This window comes from Pholcus phalangioides, unplaced genomic scaffold (genome assembly GCF_987345545.1).
Source record: "Pholcus phalangioides strain wild (caught in Gottingen) unplaced genomic scaffold, Ppha-v1.0 ptg000032l_1, whole genome shotgun sequence".
Classification (NCBI taxonomy): Eukaryota; Metazoa; Arthropoda; class Arachnida; order Araneae; family Pholcidae; genus Pholcus; species Pholcus phalangioides.
The window spans coordinates 4510967-4536963 of record NW_028301622.1 but is presented as its reverse complement, the minus strand read 5'-3'; the positions used below and the strand labels follow the sequence as shown (position 1 = coordinate 4536963).

Genomic DNA, 25997 nt, shown 5'->3' with positions numbered 1-25997 from the left:
TTTTCAAATTCCTAGCTCTCTCGGTACGAAAGAAGCCACACTCCCATCCTTTCCAGCACCATTTAAACGCGAATAAAAGTGATCCGAGAGATAGAGAAGTTGGTGTTTCCGTGCATTAACTTTGACCGGATGGTGTTAGACGTGAATGATTTTCTTTCAGATGAACACAACCCATGTCAGAAAATTTTTGTTTCTCCACATGCTTCACATAAAAATGCCGCACTCAGGCATTGGACTGCATTGTATATGACTGACCGATGACTGTCCCCAAGAAGCTGTCCCCATCAATTGACGTCGTCATGGCTCACACAAACTGGGTAGGAGAAGACAGGGCTCTGGGTCCCATGTCGTTTTACTGATTTGGTTTTTTATACCATAATGCACTGCAAAAACACCGAGGCTATTTATTTTACATACATATGTAGTATTCGATTAAATTTACCAGTCTCCCTCAGGGGTGTGTGACAGATGTGGCCAAAAAAGGCCCCGCGCTTGAAGGAGTCCCTCATACGAGGTAATATTAAAAAGAACTGATTTTTTTTTTACTACAATGTAGCTGTGTTTCAAATATAGAAATGATAATGATCATTCCAAATAATACAACAAATAAACAAGAATTATTCGCAACTTGTAGTCCCACAGGTCATTTTTTTCTACGGCTCCGCTCTAGTAATGGTGGACCAGAAATTGACCTAATAATCAGGGTCTACTGGCATTTTATTTTGGGCTTGAAATTAGTTTAACTTGGGTATATAGCGCAGTTATTATAAATCTTAATTCAAGCAGTAAATGGGATTGAATGCAATTAATTTTTTAGCTACTTTATAGACCCTTAATACCTTAGTTTTAATTATTTTTTATGTCAATTATAAATGAATTTTTTTAGTGCCTATTTCGACCGTTTTTAATGCATAAACTACCGGGCTCTAGTCATAAATATTTCCTGCTTATAACGTTTTTTAGTTGAGGTTTTTGAAAAAACGTTGTAAACGGGATCGACTGTATATGCTGTAGTTTTCAGTGCACACTGTCTGGCGTAAGTGCTGAAAATTAGCTAATTTTGAGACCATAATGTAAAAATATCTAAAGAAAGTTATTTTACAAATTTCATTGGATTGGCTTGTTTCCATACAGTGTATTCTGATATAAACCACGCTGTATTTAAAAGAGAATGCCCCGCACGTAATCAGTTGCTTTAATATTTTATAGATTAAAAAGTTTACTTAATTTCCTGTTATTTTAAAATATAACTTTCGGTTAAACTTTAAATTTAAATACATATTACACATCATTTTATAATGAGGAATGGATTTAGTTTCGTTTTCAAATAGCGATATCATTCATCAGAGCTATCAAATTCGAACAATTCCCAAAACGCTTTTCTCCAGAAAAAAATAATAAAAATATGGTGATTCTGGATAACTTTCCGGAGATATCCAGGACACACAAAAAAAAACAAATAAAATAAAAAAAAGGAATATTTTTCCAGGACTGTTGCGCATATCAAGTTCCGTGTCCGCTCTTCTATCCATAAATGTCTCCATCTCTGGAAAGAGAGGGGATTTTTTTCCCCTACTTTTTTTATTATCATTTTTCCCTATTTTTTTCGTCCTGGAGTCAGATCCGTTGAAAAGACACGTATACCGAAGGATTATGGGTAAGGAGGGATGACTTATGCCTTTTTATCGTCAGCAAATCGTTGGACGGTCTTCCATTCACGAGAAGGAACTTCCTCTTTCCCCCCCCCCACCTCCCATATCTCCTTCGTTCCTAAGAACTCTTCCGGTTCCTGTTCCTGCAGGAAAAAATATAGGGATTTTTTTTTTCGGTCCGGGAGAATCGTTATCCCTTTCAAAAAAAGAGGGGGGGGGGGACATAATATCAGGAGATATACATAGATTGAGAGGGAAAAAATATCCAGAATATTTTCTCGGATTAGCAAACATTTCTTTATTTTTCCAGGACGGAATATTTTTTCATAACATTATAAATATTCATGGGAAAAAATCTCCATGTACCAAATACTGGTTATAACTGTTTTCATCCCGATGTTAATATTGCTTGGGGATTTTCATTTGTGGGTTTGCATTTTTTTTCCTCTAAACAGCATTTATTGCTTTATTTCTTTCAAACCGAGCACAACTTCGGTGTATCGCCATGGGCAATTTACTACCGGATGGGTGCATGTATAGATACCTAACAAGTCTGAGTGCGTATTCAGTGTGGTGCGTGAAATTTTGTGCTGCCATCTATTTTTACAAACTATGAATAAAGTGTATTAAATATATGTTTAGAAAGATGTGTGTGTCTTCCGACTTGATAATTTAAAACATTTAGTACTAGATATACGAAAAAATGACTATATGTGGAGAAGCAGAGGTCATTTATGGTTTTGCCGCCTGTGGGCTACGTGAACTTTACCGCCCCCTTCCCCCATTCAATTTTAATCACTACTACTCTTTCCCCCGTGTTGGCCTCCATCCACTCCTGCAAGTACACCTGTCACAATCTCCAAGTCACTATTTCGGTCACTCTCATGCTCAACACAATCTCTAACTCGCTCTTTTAGTCATTCGCATGCTTGCACACCGTTTTGGTCACCCACATGCTTGCACACATTCTTTGGTCGCTCACTGACATGGTTTCTTGCTTCATAGGTCACTTTTGATCATTTACACCACAGTTCACCAAACTTTTTGTTCCATCGCCCCTTTCTTCAATATTTTCCCTCATCGCTCCCCAACTGAAGCTAATCCATAGGATCCCATGGTATACTCGTAGCTTCTATCACTCTCCTGGAACATTCCATCACCCACTTTAGGAAACACTGATTTACACGTTTAAACATGCTCCAGGTCATTCTTTTGATAATTCACATGCCTTCACTCGCTCTAGATCACTCACTGAACTGGTTCTTCGCTCTGTATGTCACTCTTTACGTCATTCACATGTTTGCTCATGCTCTAAGCCACTCTTTTACTTACTCCCGTGCTTGCAAACTCTCTAGGTCACTACTTACTAGACTAGTGAGTAATGAATACCTAGCTGTCCGGTCAGATGCGGATTTATAGAGATTTATACATATTTTTCCGTCCTTCTCTCGATTCTAAAAAAATTCATGGATACTCATTCCACAAATTTGCCGCCCCTCTGAATTCGCCGGCCAGGGCTATAGCCCACTAAGCGCCCTGTAAACACACATCTGTACCAGATGCTGATTTTTTTTGGTAAGAAATATTCATCTCTGCCTCCGCGGGGACTCAAATCCGAGCCCTGCAACTTGCCCGGCATACAAGGCGGCGTGAGTTCGATCCAAACCAGGTTTCAACCTTTCACGGACCACTCAAAGACACAAAATGTGAAGACTCAGCCACCGGAATTACGTCGACGGGACTCATTACCTTCGATTGAAGGACACTTAGGGATTAAAGGACTTAAGTGGGCAACCTTTTCGATCCCATGTGTTTTCGTTATCGAGAGGTTTTACTGTAAAATCATTCCACTTTTCTTTCTACAAGTGTAATGTAGAATAATTATGCATTCAATTCACATAAATACGTTCCTAACTCCATTATTGTTACTCTTATGGGTAAATAGTAATAATCAAATTTGTCTCTTAGTTTATATAATATAATTTTCATTTCAAAATATCATTCATATTAAAAATAATCATTATATTTTTTCCCCCAGTTTTATTTGTATTTTTTGCCTTTGTAATATCACCCTGTTTCAAATTTAAAATTGCATTACATGTTTCAAGACCAACGTTTTATTTTGGAACACATTTTAGCCTTCTCTAAAAATCCATATTTCATGGTTTCTGTGAGAAAAAGGTATTGATAATTTTAACAACAACATACACAAACACTTAAAATTAATTTATTGAAATTTTACGTTAAAAACTGACTAAGGCCGGGATTATACTATTACATTTTCATAAAAATTCATCAATACAACTTGAAAAATCCAGATAATGAGGTGAGCGGATATAGTCAAGAAACTGCAACAGGTAACCTTATTGGTTACATATTTCACTTTTTATAAATGAATTTTTACAGTGTAATTTTGAGTATTTTATTATTATTATTAATGTATTATAGTGTACGGCCTAAGATTAAAAAAAAAATTGAAAAATATTGTTTCTAGGTACAACAGCCTCTCCTCACAATATACAGTCGAATCTCGTTTTAACGAATTCTGTTATCGCGAAAATCTCGTTAAACGAACAGTTTTCTAATATCTCAGATAAGTTTACATACAAACAGTGCAAATACCTGGAATTCCTTTATAACGAAATTTTGTTATAATGAAGTGATTTCTCCGGTCTCTTGGAGTTCGTTATAACGGGATTCGCTGCATTTACGGGAAAAAAAAAGCCATACGAGGGAATAATTATTAAAGAAAAAGAAAATTCTCAAAATATTCAATATGTTCTTAAATCTGTATTTAAGAACTTAAGAAATAGCTATTTGAGAATTTAAAGTTATTCAAGAATTTTAAAGAAGAATTATTGAAGAGTTCAAGAAAAATTATTTAAAATTTTAGGAAAATTGAATCAAGAACTTTTGTAAGAATTTTAGAAAATATTTCAGAAGAATTCGGAAAATTATGTAGATATTTCAGAACTTATCAAAATAGTTATTTTATTAGAATTTAATAATTATATATATATTATTAATTAAATTATAATATATTATGATTTAATTATATATCATTAATATAATAATAATAATAATGTATTTCTTATTTTAAAATTCAGGAAATTATTTAAGAATCAAAAAAATTAAGAGAATAATTTAGGGAAAAATTATTTATTAAATTATTTATTTAATAAAAATTATTTCAAAAAAAAAAATTAATTAAAATCAGAGAAACATTGAAAAGTGATTCAAGTGAGAATTTAAGAAAAGTAATAATTTAAGAAAATAATTTTAAAAGAATTTGTGAAAATTATTCTAGGTTTTCAAGAAAATTTGTGAACAAGAATTTCGAAGAAAAATGTTGGAGAATATTATTTTTCTACCCTAATTTTGAGAAATAAATCCATTCACATCAACAAACATGAAAGATCATCTGCGAAAAGGGGGGAGGGGGAAGTAAATGCCAATTTGGCTAACTTCCATATGAGATTTGGCGCTGTCTGAAAACGAACGTCTCGCCAATGCTCAATCTGTTCTGAGGTGAAAACACCTTATTGTGGTTTTCACCGCAGAGACGTGAAGAGCGATTCCCGAGGCTATTGTCTTTTTTTTTTGTCATTATCGCTGTTTCTCCGGGTATTGTTTTCCAACACGTGCTGAGCTCTTTTGATTTTATCCTGTTTGTGGTTATTCAGTATCGTTCGATGCTAGAATGTACATTCCAGTTTATACAGGGTAAGTACTGCTCTAAATATTGTTATAACCTCAATTTTCGTTAATGGTATAAATTTCTCTTACAATTTTTATTCAATTTACATCAAGAAATTTAATTCTTAATTTTTACAGATTCACCTATTGATATCGAGTTTCCACAGCAGTGGTTCTCAACCCTTTAAGCGGCAATGACGACATATCTCGCCTCATAAAATGTCTCTTATTTTAACATTGACAAGCTGAGATAGTTTGTGAAGTGGAATTCTGAATGGAAATTTTTTTTTCTATACCCCTTAGTTTGTACCTGCTAAAATCGGGAGAAAGTTCACTCTCTCTCTTCATTAAAAAATGAAGATATGACATTTTGAGGTTGTGGGGTGGGGGTTGGTGATTCAATTGCCGCTCAAAGGGTTAAGGTTCCTAACCTTTTGTATTCCACGGATCCTTTTATTCCAATAAGATGAGGGCCAGGGCCCCTTCGCCGAATAAATGAAGACCACGAACCCTTTTATAAAATAAAATATTCGGCGCATAATAATGTAAGAAAAACAAATTAATTGTTATCTCACACAACCCTCATGGGTCAACTGAAATCACCATGGAACCCCAAGGGATCCAATTAGGTTATATATTTTATCTAGTTGAATCGCACCACCAATGTATCATCAATAATGCACCATCAAGTGCATGCTTGATATCTCTTGTGATGGTTATTTAGTGAAAGCTTCTATTTGTGTTGGGCTGTTTTGAAGGCAGTGAGGTTGTATGGTTGCGATTGTGATGATATGGTTCCTCACATGAGAAAAAGACTGAAGAAAAGTCATCCGGAGAGAGACCCAAGGAATCAGCCCCAATTTTTTTTATTGTTAATTTAATATAAAATAACTTTATCATGTAGGAAAAGGGTTCAATAAATACCCTGGCCTAAGTACCCGCTCTAGCCTGTGGAGTCTCCAGGTTAGAAAGACACAGTCGCGATCGGGTGAAGTTCGTTTTTTCTGTGGTTGATATAACTTTTCGAGACTACAAGTTGGTTTTACCTTCACAAGTTGGAGAGGCATTTGTTTAGTCTGATCGGCTTCAACCCACCGTTTTGTGGGTAGCAGGCAGTAACTCACCCTTTGACAGGCTTGGTTTGAAGTCGGATGTACCATGTACCATAGTGTAGTCTGATTGGTCGTTGCTGTGAGACCTTTTTTTTGGCTGACGGGGATCCAATCTGGTGGTTGAGGGGACGAGTCTTATAATTTTTGTAGTTATTCACGCTATGAGTTCACTATAGAGGTGTCCGGATTGGGGCTACTACTACTTAACCGTATAAGATGGAAACGCTTGAATTTTCAAGTTATGTCAGTATCGTGTTGTAGGTCTGTCGGCTTTCTACAGAGAGACCTTTTTCAAATGGGAGACCTCCTTGGGTTTGCTCCCGGATGTGGGGGGACCAATGTCTACAGCCAGGCATGGGTCATCTTAATGAAAAGGCCCAGGGACCCAAAGCTCATAGAATGGGGGAGATTTCATCATAATGGTAATAATGCAATTCTGTACTATATGATTTTCGAGAGTGCATATGAATTGGTGGACAAGCACTTTCAGCTAGGTGGGGCCGCAGAACATAATTTTGTCCGGGTGACGTGGTGCTCGTAAAACGGCTTTGCCCACAGCAATGAATGAATTTCGATATGTGTCAACAATGTTTCCCATCACTCTAGGTTCTTTCAAAGCCTTCGACGATTCGAGTTAATTCTCTACGTTCCGTCAACATTAGCAGTTGAAATGTTCACTTGATTTAAGTAAAGTTGAGATTGTAGCATATATTTGCAGCTATATTGCGTGTGGCAAGGGCTGACAGAGTTTTTTCAAAATTTGCTGAAGTTATCAGCCATGCCCTCACCCCAGGAGGATCAAGACGAATGCTTTTTTTGTATTTTTTACACTAAAATATACTACAGAGCGTCCCATGAAAAATCCCGGCCGCGCCCCTCAAAAATCTCGTCTAAGGGGAGGCATAAATTCCGCCAAGAGTAGGTCAAATCAACTTTTACAGAATTTTCTGTACTTATTTTGCTGACAGAGTTCCTGAACACGACTTGTGTAACCCCAGAAATACACGCATGCAGTTAGGGCCGCAACTAGAGAAGAGAATTCACTCTGTTGCCCGGGGACACTTTACATTTTTGCAATCCCTCCCGTTGCTTGCAACGGTAGAAAATCAAAATCAGCGCCCTTCGTGGTTCAGTACCCGGAGGCACTAGACCTCCCTACCGCCCTCCACACTCAGCTGCTGCCCTGCGTGCAATTACAACGGCATAAAAAGTTATCGTAGGACATTTCGTCGAGCCTACTGTCAGCTCGACCGGACATGAAAATCTTTAAATCTGTTCGTAATCGGTTATACAAGATATGTTCTCGCTGAAGTTTTTGACCAGTGTCAAGGAGATTTTAATATGGTTTTAGTGAACAAAAGACGAAGCCTTGGGGTATCCCAAGCAGTGTATGTGTGCCAGAGGATAGTTTGGTCTCGGAAGGTTCCACTAGGTCTACTCACTGTCAATGTGGAATGCACGTAGGAGTAAATTATTCATAACCTCGATTCACATTAATGACTTCAAAATTGACCGATTTCGATGGAATTGCCATTCCGAAATGGACAGGCGTCCGAAATATCCACAGCTGCAGCAGATTTTATTCAGTAGTGTTTGAGTGTGGTCCTGGCAACCATCCAATGACTCAGTCCAAAGCACCAAAAAACAAAACAAAAAAACAGCGGCGTTGTGAGTGTATATCCTCTGGAACCTCTCTATCATCGCGAACCTATAATTAACTGGTTAAGCGTTGCGGCAACTTAATAAGCGGGATACATGAGGGTCCGTTCTAGTAGCGCGGGGCTAAAACCCGACGAAGCACAGCTGTGCCATAAAAGAATGAAAAAGTCCCAAATTACCTAAAGCAAAATGTGTCCATGCCTATTAATAACATTAATGTCATTCTTACTTAATCTGCCGAATAATGTGTTTTACATGATGATAACCAAAATAATAATTTTTTTTATCCGTGGAAAAATAGAAAGCCGGGAAATTCGCCTCCGACATTTCACCCCCGGTGTTTCGCCTTCGACATTTTGAGCAGGGCATTTCGCCCCTGCCAATATTCGTCCCCCCCCCCAGACGTTTCACCCACCCTCTGACATTTTGCCCAGGACATTTCGCCCCGACGGAAAGAGTAAGCGAATGAGTGAATGACTGTGTGAATGAGTGGCCGTCAGGGTCCATTCATAAGTGAGTGGGTGAGTGACTGTTGGGTGACAAAGTGAGTAACTTTGAGTTTGTAAGTAATACAAATACAAAAATACAACGCCGCAACAGGTAAAACACCTAACGAGGTGGCTGCGAAAAAGATGCCCATAACAAATATGGATGTCATATACTATTTGAAAAATACAGCAACCCAATTAAAAATGCAATTACAAAAACTATATATGCATGATAAAATATTATACAATGCCCATAAAGAATACATTTTTTAAATTTTAAATAACGTGATCATCACGTATTCCCAAGGGATCAGCATGATCCGTCCAAGGAATTTATTAGTGTTAGCAAGCATCCATGCCCGAACCGGGATTCGAAACCAGACCTACACAGTGAGAGGCTAGCTCCCTAACAACTCGACTGCCAGGCGGCTTGTGGTTATCTTATTCTAAGTATGGATAGTTTCTCGATTTACCCCAACATGTTTATCGTATTTCTTTTTAAACGTGTCAATTGCGTTACAATTTACCACCTCCGGGGGTAAGCTATTCCATTTAATAACAACCCTATTAGAGAAAAATTCCCTGCGACACCATAACGTAGCATTGTCCCTTAATAATCGATACTGGTGTCTCCTTGTAAAAGCAGTCGATTGACGGCATATTAATTCATGGTCCAAACAATAAAGTGAATGACTGTATGAGTGACCAAGTGAATAATCGAATTATTGATCGAGTGGGTGAGTGATCAAGTGAGCGTATGAAAAATGAGCGTATGAGTGACTTTGTGATTGAGTGACCAAGTGAGCGTATGAGTGACTTTATGATTGAGTGACTAAATGAGCGTATGGATGACCTTATGAGTGACTAAGTGAGTAGGTGAGTGAACCAGTGAATGAGTGAATGATAGAGTGAGTCAGTGACCGTACGAGTAAAAGTTATGGGCGAAATGCGGACGGAACGATGACGGGTAACTTGTGTCCCGTATTACGGGACACAAGTTACGATTTACAAGTTACAATTTACGGGACACCGAATTTTATTTTACTCAATGAAATATGGTCATTTTAGATCATTTGAATTTTTTTTTCCATGAAATACATTTTGGTTTACTGCGATTTGTAGCGCCCTATTATTTCCACTCCTTTTAGCAATTTTAGCAGTAACTAGTAAATTGCATTTGAAGCTGTAAATTGTGGTTTTCTTAAAAATTTAATGATATCCCGTATTTAAGATGGCAATTTCCTTCATTTCCCCTGGATAGTATATGGCAAACCTAAGTTATGAAGGTGTAATTTTATTTTAACCCAAAAATGTGTGTACTACTAATATCAATTACAACGGGTGAATAATTTCGTCATTTCTGCCTGCGGACCACCTCTGGTCCGCGAACCATACGTTGAGAAACCCTAGTCTGATTCATAGGCATGATAATAGTTCTTTCATAGATAAGTTGATGTTTGTTAGATAGTAAAATGTTTAGATAATAAAACGTTTATAAGTTTTGTCTAAATTTCGTAGGCAAGGTCCAAGTAATTCCGATGATTCTAAAAACTGCTCAGTACTTTTTTTTTTTCAAATATTATTCTGAGAGAAATATGAATAAGACGGTGGATGTTCAGATTCAAGAAGCTTAGAGAAACCATGTGAAGATTTTTTTCGGCCGCAGTAAAGACAGATGTGAATTTTTGGAGCTTAAGAAAGGCAGACTCTCGGAGCTCGGTGAAGACATACGTAGATTTTTAGAACACAAGTGAGGAAGGCGAAGATTTTTCAAACTCAGGGAAGCCATGTGCAGATGTTTGAAGCTCATGGTTTAGTTCTGGAGACACATTAGCAGGGTTCAGAAATTCACAAATTTTCTAAGCTAAAGAAAAGCAGGTGCAGATTTTCGGAGCTCAGTTGAAGAGACGCGTAGCTTTTCTTTTGTATTCATGTGTGACATGAATGAACGCCAGGGTCTCTGCCACCGAACTTATCCCGTTGCCGAGATCTCTTCCAGTCCAGCTTCGTGGCAGAGTCTGGAACAAAGTGAGTGTGTACACTTAACAGTCTGAGTGTGTAGCTAGTGTTGTGTATGATAATTCAGTGCTGCCATTTATACTTCAAATTGTGAGTGAAGTGTAATGATTGAATATTTGTAACGTTGTAGGCCTGTTACTCTCTGTGGCGAGACTTTTTAACTGAGAGATCGGCTCGCATTCGCGCCTTGAAGTTGGGAACCACAGAAAACCAACTTCAGCCGACCACATTCATGTGTGACAGGTGGAGGTTTCTAGAGCTCAGGTATAGCAGGTGAAGGTTTTTAAAAAACGATTGTAAAAACGTTTGTGAAACGATTCAGCCCTGGAAACGCATTAGCAAGTTTTATGAGTTCAGGAAAGACAGATGTAGATTTTCGGAACAAAATAAATGCAGGTACAGATTTTTGAAGTTCAAGAATTAAAAGTGCAGATTTTTGAACGCAGGAAGACACAAGTAGATGTTTTGAAACGTGGATCCCTAGCAATGCAATAAAATTTTAGAGTTCAGGAAAGATTTTAGAAACTAAAGAAAAGCGGGTGCAGATTTCTGGAGCTCAGCGAACGCGTCCGTAGATATTTTTTTCCCATCATGAGCAGAATTTTGTCATCTACAGGTACGTGCTGACTTTTGGAACTCACGCAGATTTTTCACAGCTCAATCAAGTCATTTGCATATCTCGAAGTTACGAGCCGCATATGCACAAGTTAAACCTCAGAGTAGGCATGTGCAGATCTTGACGCTCAGACTTGATATTTATAGATTTTGGGAGCGCCGGAAAGCTTTTAGAAAAAAAATATTTGAACAACCTTCTCTTATAAGTATTTTTTTATAGTTCTCCAACTCCAAAGCTCCAACAACACAATTTTCAAGAGATAAACATTCCCCGAATAAATACTAGATTCTCACAAGAAAAAAAAGAGAGTCAGACGTCAATGACTTATGCTGTACATATACACAAAAGCTATTTCAAATATATAGCTTCTAGGTTACGTATTTGACTATACACGCAGTTCGTATTTGACACGGTGCACGGCGATGATTACTTAGCACGTTACGGCTGTACACTTATATATACATACAGAGAAAAAACTTTTTCCTTAGAAGGTAAGGTACTTGAAATGAATGCGAGTCCCCCCTCCATTTTCACAGATAGAGAGAAATTTACGACTCTTTCAATAAAGATGGAAGTTGAAGGAAGAAGGAAAAAGACTTTTGGGAAAAAATCGAAGAGGATTATCAAAAGAAGGAGTCATCACTCTCTTCTTCTCCTTGTGATGCTCCAGGCATCGTCGATTCAGAGAAAGGAGCCAAATGTGGTCCCTATAAAAAATAAAAAATAAAATTGCAATGAAAGATGGGACTTGATAACGGCCGCCATCTGCTTGGAAAATATTTCCCTCAGGAATGAATGAATTCATTCATTCATATCCAGGAAATTTCCATCTTCTAAATTTTTCATATCCGTAGTCATCTATGATGACCCTTTAGCCAAAGAATTTTACTCTTCCCTCGACTCTCGAATATGTCATTTTTCGATGGGAGTTTCTAGAATAAAATTCCTTATGGTATTTTTCCTCACAAACCATCTTAGATATATAATTAAACTTGATATTTTTAGAACCAAAGTTGACTTGTATCAAGTTTGTTGGATTGAGTTTGAATTTGCTTCCAAATTCAAGATTTGATTTTGCTTGAAGAATTGTTTTAGGTTAAGTTTACGTTGATTAAAAAGTGTTTCAAGAGAGGGTATTTTTTTTTCGGCCCGGAATATACTGAAAAGTAGAACTTTCTGGCTGTTATGCCGAAACTAATATTGGGAACGAAAAGTGATTTGTCTCCTCTGGGAATCGAAACCCGGATCCCTTTACATACGGGGCAAGTACGCTAACTAATACAAGTACACTTTCTTTCCGAAATTTGGATCTACAGTAATGAAATCGATTTATATAAAATTGAAGGCTTTGATTCGTATTTTAAATGCAGAGATAGTAATCGGTCGGGAGGCATTGCAGTTTATACACAAAATTTGCTGAATTTCAATCAAATCGAATGTGAAATGTCAACGGCAGAAATGATATTATCATACAGCAAAAAATTGAAAATTGCATTAATATCACTATATCGCTCTCACAGTTTTACTATCTCAAATTTCAACACGGAACTGGATTCTGTCTTAAAAAGTTTAAATTATGGAAACATCATAATAATAGGTGATATGAATATAGATTTACTGACAAATAATCCCGATGTACTTGATTATCAAAACAATCTATTTCAGGTTGGATTTCAATCCTTAATAAATGAACCAACCAGAGTTAAAGATACCTCGACTTGTATCGATCATATTTTTATAAAAAATCAAAATCATAGAATATCATTTTCCTCTGGAATATATATCAACGATTTAACCGATCACTATCCCGTTCTTTTAAAATTATATTATGACAGAATTCCAATTTCCAAATCTAATGAAAATCCCCCTCTAAAATTATTAGATAAAAAAAAACTTTCAACTTATTTTAACAATTATAAATACCTCTGGTTGAATAATATCGACTTAAATTTACAATATCAGTATTTTACATCCACTCTGAACTCTATTAACAATAACTTTAAGTTTGTAACATATCGAAACAACAAATTTAAAAAAAATTGGATGACATCTGAAATCTATGCCCTGATCAAGAGAAAAGAAAAATTATATATCAGATTAAGGAAACATCCTCATGATTTATTATTTAAAACTGCTTATAATTGTGTAGCTAGGGAACTGAAATTGAAAATCATAAACACTAAAAACGAATATTATAGAAAACAATTTATTAAATGTAATTCAAACCATCAGAAATGGAAATTCATTAATAATACCATCAATCATAAAAACCAAAATACAATTTTTCCAATTTTTTCTAACAGCTTGGAACTTGCAAATCAATTCAACGCCCATTTTAAAGATATCAATAATGGTAATCTAGCTTTTAACGACACTAATGAATTCAAAAATTATTTATATCCAGCTGTAAATTCTTTTGTTTTGTTTGATGTAGATAATACTGAAGTCCTAAATAATCTAAACAGCTTCTACAAGAATTTTACACCTGACTACGATGGTAACAGTATATATCTTATTAAAGAATTTGCACGAAATAATGTCGAATTTCTAACAAAATTTATTAATACTTCTTTTTATTCAGCCACATTTCCTGATTCCTTAAAACGAGCAACCATCACTCCGATCTATAAATCTGGAGAGAAAAATTTCCTTTTTAATTACAGACCTATATCGATTCTCCCAATTTTTTCTAGAGTTATAGAAAAAATTTTATCATCTAGAATTTATAAATTCCTTAACCTAACAAATTTCTTTGCTGTAAATCAATATGGTTACATAAAAGGACGTGGTACCGAAAACGCTCTATTAAACTTCTCTAAATTTGTTTATAACAGTATTGACAGCTGTAAATTTACCCTGGCCATATTTTTAGACATCTCAAAAGCTTATGACAATGTAAATCACTCAATTCTCATTGAGAAACTCAGTTCTGCTGGAATCAGAGGTAATACATTTAACTGGTTCACTTCATATCTAACCAATCGTAAACAAAGAGTTAAAATTAAAAACACACTAAGTGACTATATCACTATACAGAGAGGAGTCCCCCAAGGATCAAATTTAGCCCCCTTACTTTTTATAATATTCATAAACGACTTATGTAAACTAAATATTCATGGTACTATGATTACTTACGCCGATGATTCAGTTCTTTTATATTCTTCCAACGATCTTAATACACTAACAACTAAAATAAATCAAGACCTGTGCTTAATCAGAAAGTGGTTCCTAGCCAATGATTTAACCCTAAATCTTTCAAAGACTAAAGTCATTCATTTCAACTTAATTTACTCTGAAATTGATTTTAATCTAAAATTCCATAGCCCAATATGTTTGATGAACCTCGACTGCTCCTGCCAAAAAATTCAGCAGGTACAAAATATCAAATATCTAGGACTTAATATTAATAGCAATTTAAAATGGAAACTTCATGCGCTAGAAATAGCGAAAAAACTACGTTTTATTGTATATAAATTCTATTATCTGAAACAAAAGGTAACAGCAGAATTTCTGAGAGAAATTTACTATGCCTGGTTTTATTCAATTGTCAATTATGGTATCATCATCTGGGGTGGCGATTACAAGACAAATCTGCTGCCTATTTGTTCTATTCAAAACAGATGTTTTAAAACTATTTACAGTGCTCGTTCTCAAATCTCAATTTATAGAAATTTAAACCTACTCCCCATAAGACATAACGCCATCTACCGAATCATACTCTACATATATCGTAATAAATCAATATGCACTCAAAGAGAGTCCATATCATTGAGAAGACCAAACGAAATTTATCGCATACCCTCATTTAGAAAAGAAATATTTCGCAAACATTTTTACTACCTTGCTCCTAAACTATTTAATGCTTTACCGTTGGTAATGCAGAATATATCTAGGTTTGCATCATTTAAAAAATCCCTTTTTGAATTTCTAATAGCAATAGACGATATAGATGTATATTTTCAATTATAGAAGCGAATTATATTATTATCCATACGCCTGTAGTTGCCTCATATCAATTGTTATTATATCAAATGTGAACTTGTATATCAGAATAATTATTCGAAAAATTTATTTGAAAATTCATTTCATTATTTAACTATTCTTTATTTTTTTATTTTTATTATAAGTTTTGTGTTATTTTTTTGTTTCTTTCGTCTTTATCTTTAATTAGTTGCTCTGTACAGGCTCAGGCCTCTTGACAACAAATATTGAGATTTCACTGTTTCATGTATTATTTAACTTTGGAAACAAATAAATATTTGGAAATAATATTTGGAATACAAATTAAAAATACACTTCTTATGGTAGTAATCTTTTTCTGTGGTCATATTGTACAGTGACAAGGACGAATCGGGTATCGAACTCGCGACACCTCTAAACATTCCATATTGCTCAAGGCGAAAAGAGTATCTTATCGACCTGGGCTACCGCGACCAATTTGATTTTTATAATACATGATAAGAAATATCCCCGCACCCACGCAGGTTTTTCCTCAAAAGTCTGAATTTTTCACCTAAATTTTTTTAAGACCATCAATTTCACCAAAAAATCACACCCATTTTGTAGACTTTTCCTTAATAACGCTGCTAGCCTAAGTGATGTGCGGAGGATAGTCTCGTACACACGCCAATTGAGAGCAGACGAATTTTTTTACCTAAGAGGCCTTTCACAAGGAGTGGATGCGGACGCGGGTCCGGAAGAAGTTTTAACAATTGGAATATACTGCGCCTTTCAGACGAGCCGAAAAATCTCCGCACCTAGGAAATGTTCATGCGGGTCCGGACGTCGTCCGCATGTGTCAAAACCTAAGTGCGGGCTCCGCATCCGCACATAGAAGTTTTGACAATAGGTTTATTCGGAGCTATTCAGACGATGCGGATGCGGAGCGAATTCATTCACATCTTTGGCTACTTTTTGAAGGTGATTTTACACGGAATTTTTTTAATTATTTGCCATAAATACCCTTAAAAACACCATATGATGGTCCCTGCTCATTAATATAATGTACCTACATACGTCTATCCCTCCGTTTACTTCTGAGATTGAGATATAGCAACTTTAACTGCCTTTTGTCCATATTTCAAAATTTTATACAATAAAACCTGTCAACAACGGCCACTGACGGGACCAAAATTATACGCCGTTCTGTTCATTACGAATATTTTATTGACTACATACTTTAATAACTTTTAAATTTAATTTAAAAATTTTAATTTTTTTTAAATCTTTTAAATTATTTAAAAAATATAAATATCTGAAATATTATTTTAAATATTTGTTATTTTTTTAAATTTTTGTTATTTTTTTAAATTTTTTAATTGTTAATTTTTTTAAACTTGCAAAAAAATACTTTTACTAAACAATGTTATCCACGTACGGTGTTCACTCAGGGCCGGATTAAGACGTTTGAAGGCCCTAGCACTTGAATATTTTTGGTGGTTCCCCCGATACCTACAAGTTTATTTTACTCGATATTCAGTCTTAAAAGAACTTGAAAAAATGAAATTTTATATTTCAGAAGTGAGACTAATCTAAGGATGGGATTTCACTCTAAAACGCTTATGAAAGTTATTTTATAAAACTTGAAAAGAGCAACTAATAAATTGCAAATGCAACCGATACATTTATTAGTTGCTTTTTTAAAAGAATTATTATAAAATTTTTATTGTGTAATCCGGACTTAAGGCCGGGATTATACTATAAAGTTTAATATAATAACTTTTATAAAAGTTGAAAAATTCAACCAATAGGCGCATCGGTTGTTGAATGCAACCGGTGATGTTACTGATTAAATTTTTCACGCTTTATCAAAGAGCTTTTACAAAACTTTTATAGTGTAATCCCGGCTTAAGGCTGGTATTACACTATAAAACTTTGATAAAAATTATTTTATAAAACTTGAAAAATGTAACCAATAAACACATCTGTTACATTCGAGCGAACTTAACTGATCCGCCTATTGGTTGCATTTTCCAAGTTTTATAAACGAACTTTTATCAAACTTTTATAGTGTAATCCCGGCCTAAGACAGAATTGTGATGTGAATATTTCTAAGCACAGTCACTTTGAAAGTCTCCACCCCTCCGTTTTTTTTCTGCGTGCAAACTCTTTAATATCTCTTTGAATTTTTTTTTTTTTTTTGGAACATCGAATGTTTTGGATGTTTTTGGATTGCATTTTTCGAACATTTGATGTTTTTGGAATTTTTCTTTCATATTTTTCCGAAAAGACAGATATTTTTTCAAAATCTTTTGAAAATATTTACAGACATTTTCTCCCATCGACTACTTGTGAGGATCGGAATGAAGACATATTTAGACCCATATTCTATGGGGTTCTAGACTAAAATACCAAAGAATGCCTTCAGGATGCCTATGGGCACTGAATCAGGGGTGAAGGAGAAAAATAATTACAAAAATTGCTAAAAAATAGTTTTTATGCACGAATTTCATCCTAAAGATGCGGGCGAAACACCCACATCTTTAGTGCTCGTGTGAAAGGGTATGCGGATCCGCCCCTAGTGAAAGGGGCCTAACATGTACCCTTAAGAAAAATAATTATCGTCAGCTCTGGGGGGGGGGGGTATTTCTGACAGTTTTTCCTGTATATTGGAAAGTACACAGAATGTAGTGCTTGAGAACGATAACAAATATCCGTTACAAAGTTTTTCAAATATTTTTCTGTAACAGCTTTTCGGAGCTAAAAGAATCTACAAATGCCTATTCATAGCTTCAAGATCTGCAAATGCCTATTCATAGCTTCAAGTTACTGTGTCCGTTCCAAAAATCTTCACAAGCCTTGCCTGTAGATGCCATAAATCCGCGCATTCCTCCCCGATTTCCAAAAAAATCCTCGTATGACTTAATAATACCATAAATCTCTGCGCATGCTTTCTTTATGTCTGAAAAATCTATATCTGACAGTTTTTCTGAACTACAAAAGTCTACTATTGTGTTTCCAGGGTTGAAAAATGTCACGTAAGCTCTAAAAACTTGCACATACTTTTCTTCTTTATTAAATATAAAATACCCTCCGTTTCACCTGACATACAAAAATCTACGTCTGTTTTCACTAAGCTCAACATATCTACACGCATGTCTTCATTAAGCTCAAAAAATATCTGCGTATGTCTTCACTAAGCTTTAAATATCTACATATGTCTTCCTTGACCTAGAAAAATCTATAATTGTATGTCTTCATTGATCACAAAAAATCTACGTATGTCTTCACTCACTCCCAAAAATCTACATATTAGTATACCCATTTTGGTTTATCTGCGATTGCTAATTTTATCTCGTGCTTTCCGGGCAGATTTCTCTGAGGAATCTCTAACAAATATCATAAACTCCTACGTGGTATCCTTGCCAATGAATGCATTTGTGAATTCAATTCCAGGAACAAGTCTTGGTCTAACAAGGAATGAAAATGTCCAAGATAGAATTATCTCGTATGTGATCAGATCATCAACCTGTATCATTGATCCGATTCCCCCTAGAACGCATTTTCACGTCGATTGCTACAGATGGTCATGCTGTTCTGGAATTTATTTACGAGGAGGTCACAATTATCGAGAGAGAGGATACAACATTCGTGTTTATCACAGTCTCCAGCAATCTCCGCCCAAACATTCTCCGAGCAATAAAAATTAATAAGGGACAGACAACGTCATTATAATTCATTGCTCGAAGATGGAGCAACGTACGATCAGCGTATAACACTCCAGACTCGAACGAAGCACGTGACCGCTAATTATAGGAATTAACGGCAGAAAAATGGTCAATTAATTGCCCTTTCGCCCACGGAAATGAAGCAGCAAATGATAATTACGCTTAATTCGCGGAGTTTCGAGTCCGTTCTGGGAGGCACTGGAAGACGAATGGATTCTACTCATATACACATATCCAAACATCCTAATTTGCATGAAGCACTGACGTCACGGCATCTCTGTATATATATTTTTTTGAATTCAGTAATTGGCACTGGTCCGTGATTTGAATATCTTCTTTTTTACATGTTAGTGTGCTCGGGGAAAAATTTATGAACAAAAATAGGTGATCAAATAAATCAGTTTAGTAGCATTATTAGAAAGATGTTTTTTAACACTGAATAAGTGTTATTACTGGTAGATTACAAGTAGATTATGGTTTTTGTGGATGGAAACAATTTTTTAGCTGAAATTACGGTAGGAAAACGCTTGGGAGGAAAATAAATTGTGATACATAAACTGTACTGGTAATGGAAATGAATAGCGTATCCTGCCAGAACATCGCCGTGACAAAAACATCGGCAGAAGAACATGCCATCTATTTTATTTAGTATGCATATTTTAATTATAATTTATTTTTAATTTTTTTTGTAACTTATTTTATTATTCAAAATTTTTTTCATTTGCAATGTTTTTATCGGCGATGTTTTCGTCAGTGTGATGTTTCAACGAGCCATGTGTATACTATCGGCAGTGTTTCGATGAGCCGTGTTTTGTCTGTGCTGTTCGACGGGTTATGTTTTTTCCAAGTAATGCTCTGACAGACCATGTTTTTGTCAGGGCGATGTTTAGACGGGTTATACGTTTCTGTTTGAGATGCTTTTACTGGCTACCTTTTTGCTCGCGATGTTCTTGTCAGGGTGATGTTTGGTGAGATGTTTGTGTTTGTGGGATGTTTCGACGAGCAGTGTTTTTGTCAGGGCGATGTTTTGACAGACTATACTTTTGCTTGCGATTGTTTTGACGTCCAAAAATTAACAAGTTTTTGTTTGCGATGCTCTTGTCGGGCGATGCTTAGACGGACTATGTTTTTGTTTGCGATTGTCTTGTCAGAGCGATGTTTTGACGGGCTATACGTTTCTTTTTTAGGAATCTTCTGGCAGGCTGTTTCTGTTTGTGGGATGTTTCGACGGGCTGTGTTTTTGTCAGGGTGGATGTATTGACGGGCTATATGTTTTTGTTTGCGACGTTATTGTCAGGGCGATAGTTTTGTGGGCTATGTTTCTGTTTGTGATGTTCTCACGGGCTATGTAGCTGCTCGGGATATTTTGACGGGCTACGTTTTTGTCAAGGCGATGTTTTGACGGGCTACGTTTTTGTCAAGGCGATGTTTTGACGGACTACGTTTTTATTAGCGATGTTTTGACGGACTACGTTTTTATTAGCGATGTTTTGACGGACTACGTTTTTATTAGCGATGTTTTGACGGACTACGTTTTTATTAGCGATGTTTTGACGGACTACGTTTTTATTAGCGATGTTTCGACAAACAATGTTTTCGTCGGTGTGATATTTTAACGAGCTATGTTTCTATTACCTACTGTTCAGGTAAGTTTTTTTTTTGCATTTCAAAACATATGGCAGTACCAGCAAGAACACGAAATAAGCACAAATCTGACAACATGAATCGGTTAGAGCCGCGCAAGCACGCAAACACACACAACATGTTCCGGCATGTACTATTTCGTTAGAAATTAAGTTTACGAGGTGTGTATATGGTTAAGTAGTTGCTGTTCAGAGGGGATAATGAATGACTGGACAGAGATGCAACATATCCGCCAATAACTGATGCGCAGACCACTCGGGTGCAAGTCACCCTCTAATATCTCACGTAAACATTTTTATAAGAGATCATTTCACAGGTCCATCAATGCAGAATCAATCGCCAAACATTGACAATTCATTAGTGTCCAATCAAAACAACTGTCATCCTTATATACGACCATAATTGTCCTATCCAAAACTCTCTCTCTCTCTCTCTCTGGCAATGTAACTTTTCTACATATAACAACAGAAAACTCAGATATTTAATATAAATTCTCAACGTCACACGTGTTTGCGTTGGCTCGCCAACCCTTGTATACGCGTGAGGTTTTAATAATGGTACCTTAACAACATTTTAATTATTTTCTCTGAAAACTAATCCTTCTGAGCCCCGCGATGCTATACCCAAAGCAGCTTATCATGAAAAATAGCGAGTCACGGTTATTTAAAATTCATACACACACACACACAGAGCACACACTCAACCTCCCCCTCCATTAAATTCGAAGCATCTCCTAACGTTGCTGAAATTCCAAGTATCCATCTTAATGCCGTGACGTCACAGAACAGCTTCAGTACTTTTAGGAGAAGGTGCGACATCAACATGGCGGGTGTCACAAGAAAATGTCCTACAGTCCCCCCCTCCCCTTAAGGCTAAAAATGCTGAAATTGTGTGCAGCTTGCTAATCATTTTGCTTAATTAACGAGAAGACGACTCTTCTACCCTCCTCCCGAAGCGTTTGAACACATTTGCATATCGGTCCAATGCCACACACGCATTTCACTCCAACCTTTCTCCCTCTCGCGTTAATTAAAAACCCCGAGACAAATAATAGGTTTTAATCTAAAAAGACGCGTTTAATGAACTAAAAGTTAGGCAAAAAGACTCCCGGACAAAAGAATATAATGGGAACGGGGAGTGAAAAACAATGAAAAAAGGAGAAAAACCTCATCTTTGAGGTGAAAAATGGTGGGGGGGGGGGGAAAATATGAAAAACATTTAAGAGGATATTCTCTCGGTTAAGCGGTTACTAGAACCATTTTTTTTACCGCGTGTAACAGAAATTAATTAAATATATTAATTATAACACGTTCTTTTTTTCTAAATAGCTTTTTTTTTTAATGAAATATTTGAACTTAATGAATATCTAATGAAAAATATTTTCTTTTATGTTCGGAATGAAGTCTAGGAGCGTGTTAATAGCTTTCAATATGAACTGATATGTTCAAGAGAAAACTGCAAAAAAGAAACCTGTAACAATGTGAGATTTGATATTTATTATTATTTCTTTGATTTATTGTGAGCAGTTTAATGACACTTGGAGTGACAGGTCACAGGGAAAAGAACGTCCGGGAAATTCACCGCTAATTCATCGTAAAGAGAAATTTCTATTCATCTGAATCCGATTCATTCCGATGTCGAGTGACCGAGTCAGTGAAAGTTGAGTGAGATAAATAAGGAAAAGAAGCGTTGCTCGGATGTTCGTTTTTGCTGTTCTTTCCCAAATTTTCTCCAATGTTCGAATTCGAATATTTCAGCGAATACGGCACTTAGAAGCGAGGAATTTTCTTTGACAGCCACTGGAAAGACAGGGCGATAACTTTCTAATTAGTTTTTTGAGGACAAATAGCCGTATAAGAAGGTTTTTTTTTCAATAACTATACAACCCCCATGCAACATGAACACACATCACCAAACGTGGTCCCCGCTCTGTCCCTTGTGGGATATAAGCAGGTCACCTTACGGCTGGGCCACGTTGGAAAAAGGAAAGCCCTGCCAGCCATCAAGAACGCCGGCCGGCATCGCATCACCGGACATCCGGCCCACGCAAATGACCAGTACGAACACCCTGGCAGCACATGGTCGTGCCGGACCTACAGCAGGACGGCACCATCCGTCACTCCATCGAATCAACGGGGAAGAACCGTACGTCCGTTTCACTTCCAGCGGCACGTATTAAGCCATTAACATCACTGCACTCAATCCCTAGTTGCTGGTCAATTAACCAGCCTAATCCTATTCTGGAGTCTCTCCACATCGAGCAGTTGCATCATCCACCATGCAACATGAACGACATGTCTGACTTTACATGTTATATGGGTAATAAATCATCCAGCTTCTTTCAGCAAGTTACTTAAATCATATCTCACTGTATCAACGACATCTTTATGAATTTTCACGACATTCAACTGGAATTTCGTACAAGTTGCACAATATATGTGGCAATCAAATAATGGGGAAATAAAATATACATATTCTGCGCATGCGTGATTAAAAATCATTTACTCAAAATTCTCATATCTCATCAAACACTAAATTGTTAAACTTTTAAATTTCTTCACAGTGTGCGTCATATTTATTGTCAAGTTTTCTAAACTTAACTAAACGGACCGAGCACGGCCAGGCTCCAGCGATAGAAGCTCTGTACCCCGGAGGGCGCAGTTGAGGCCGGAAAAACTCCATCTGGCCGGCCGGTCAAGCGAGGGAACAGAAAGAGAAGAATGAAAAAAAGGCAGAAATGAGAGATAATAATAGGGAAAAAATTTAAAAAATGAAATAATACTAATAACAAACAATAAGAAAATGATAATAATAATGAATAATAAGAAAATAATAATGCTGGTTTAGCTGTGGCCTGCCTCTTCGCCTCTTTTCTTGTGCAGCTAGCACGATATTTTGACGGACTAAAGCTCACTAGCCGCAGCTAGTGAGCCTTTGGCCTGTTTTTTCCGATTCGCCGTGCGGTATAAGCGGATCATGGGCTCTCGGTCTCTTTTGCTGTCATATCGTGTGGGCTTGTCAACTCTTCTATTGGGCTAACTGGTGAGCACCATGCTTATTTTCCCTGTATACCAGTTAGTCGGTCCCTGCCTCTTTACCCATTTTCTAGATTTTCTATTCACGTGGGTTGCCAGATTTGGGTTCCCTGATCCGGTCGCAGATGGTTCGTTATCTTCTGACTCCGACGAGGTAGGTTTAACCGTGGTGGATAGCCTCGTCGAGCGCCTTAGCAGTGCCGGTTCTTGTTGCGTCTGCTCGGACTCTCTCGACCCATGTGCCTATCTTTTTCTCGGTTATCCCCCCAGGAATGCAACAAGATCTGAAAGTTTTCTCGTTAGCTCAGGTCTGTCCAGAATATTATTTGTCCAGGCTGCGGTCCACCCACTCGTCTGATGCTTTGAAACGTAGGTGTGCCGTGTGCGGGCAGGCTGTTGTGTAGTGCATTTTAGTGCCTATCTGGCCACCCGCACTTGTCTGACGGTACCACCTTAAACCATCGCAAGTTAGTGGCAAAGGAGTCATGCCCTGTAACGAACATGATGCTCCCACTCTTCCGTTATTCATCTTGTTTCTGACCCTCTGTAGTATCTCGTGTGTTGACCGGCCTGGTTTGTCTTCGGTATGCCATGCTTGCTGCCACAACTCTTAAATATTCTGTGAAAGTTACGAATCATTTGTAGCGTTTTATGATTCAGGGGTTGATTAAAAATGCTCTTCTTTTTAAATTTAATTTTTTGTCGCTCTAATAAACGCACTCGGGATTAAAGTTGCACTGGAAATTGCAAGCACACAAGTATAGGATTTACATCAAACTCGCTCAACCCATGGCCCGCGGGCCAAATACAGCCCTCTAGGACTCATCTGATGTGTCCCGTGATAAATACCCGAACCACTCAAGTGCTCGTGGCACATGTTTAGATTGTTTCAGTGGCTGTCAAAACATTTCCAGATCATTTACTCACTTACTCACCAGTTCACCCACTCACAATGTGAGTATGTCACTCTGTCAGTATGTCGTTCACTCACTTGATCCCTAGGTCACTCATTTACTCACTCACTTACTTTGTTATTCACTCACTAGGTCACTCATTCTATCATAAACTCACTCCGTTTGTGTTTTTTTTTTGTCGTACCACGGTCATTTTCTGCACTCGAGCGCTAATTAGACCGGGATTTACAATCGATTGCCAATTCCAAATATCAGCCTTTTTTATACTCACCGACAAGTTGGTGCGCTAACCCCTCAGTGTGGGACATGCTCTTTCCGTTACACACTGAATCACTTGGTCACTCACTTTGTCATTCGCTTACTCACTAACTACGTCGCCCACTCTGACTCACTTACTCGCCAACTACGTTGCTCACTCCGTCGTGCACTCAATCTTCGGATCGCTAACCTACTGATTAGATTTCACCCTCTCTGTCACTCGCTCGCTCACTAGATCACTCAGTCTACAACTGGGTCGCTCACCCACTAGGTCGCCCAGTTACTCACTAGGTCACTTACTCTATCGGTTTAGGAACCTAACCTCTGTCACTTACTCTCCAACTACTGCATCATTTACTGACTCACTCACTCGGTCATAACTCACTCACTTAGGGGACATTTCATGTATTAGGTCAGCATCGATGTGGGGTGTGGTGCTTACGTCTTTGACCACCTTTTATGAAATATGAAATATTCTTAATATCATCTTTACTAAGTGTGCCAAAAACGAGAAAAACGTTTCGCTAGAATGTGGGTACCTAAACTAACATTCTATTTATTGATAAGTCCTCCACAGGGTCACTTTAGTGATCTCTAAGTGTTCCGCTGATCCTTCAAGTGATCTAGCAGTGTGTTGCGGACCACTTAAGTGATCTAGTAATGCGTTGCGGGCCACTTAAGTTATCTAGCAATGTGTTGCGGACCACTTAAGTGCTCTAGAAAAGTGTGCAGGGCCGCTAAAGTATTCTGGAACTGCGAGGTGGGTCACTCAAGTTAATTTGTAAACGTGCTGCTGGCCACTTAAGTGAACTGTGAAAATGCCACGGGACTACTTGAGTGGCATGCAAAATGTACCTCGGGCTGCTTGGATGCTCTAGAATTGTGCCATGGATCACTTAAGCGATCTGTAAATGTGACGCTCAGTTAATTTTTACAAAATTACGTTTGAGGTGGTGAGCCACATCAAATAACACCAAGGACACACTTGGCCCGCGGGCCATAGGGTGGTCATATATGGCTTAGGGAGGGAGGTCACAATTAATTTCTTGAAAACAAATCTGAGTTCATAGCATTGAAATTAACAGAAATTGATTTAATCGCATGTAAAGGTATTTTTACGTCTCTGATCCCAATAGTCGTTACCAGGGAGGTAGAGGGCAGAGCTGAAGAAATTTCACTGTCGGGGGGGGGGGGGGGGGGGTGGCTCAAAAATGGCTTAAAATCTGCCGGCGTAATA

General features: G+C 37.2%; 1 protein-coding gene across 1 annotated transcript in view; it reads left to right on the top strand.

The window, feature by feature from the left end:
• Positions 1-5215: 5215 nt before the first annotated feature.
• Positions 5216-25997, top strand: part of LOC149066807 (uncharacterized) — a 70927-nt gene continuing 50145 nt past the window's right edge. Inside the window, exon 1 of the mRNA XM_089253205.1 lies at positions 5216-5375. The gene's annotated coding sequence lies outside the window, so the exon portion shown is untranslated. The remainder of the gene's footprint in view (positions 5376-25997) is intronic.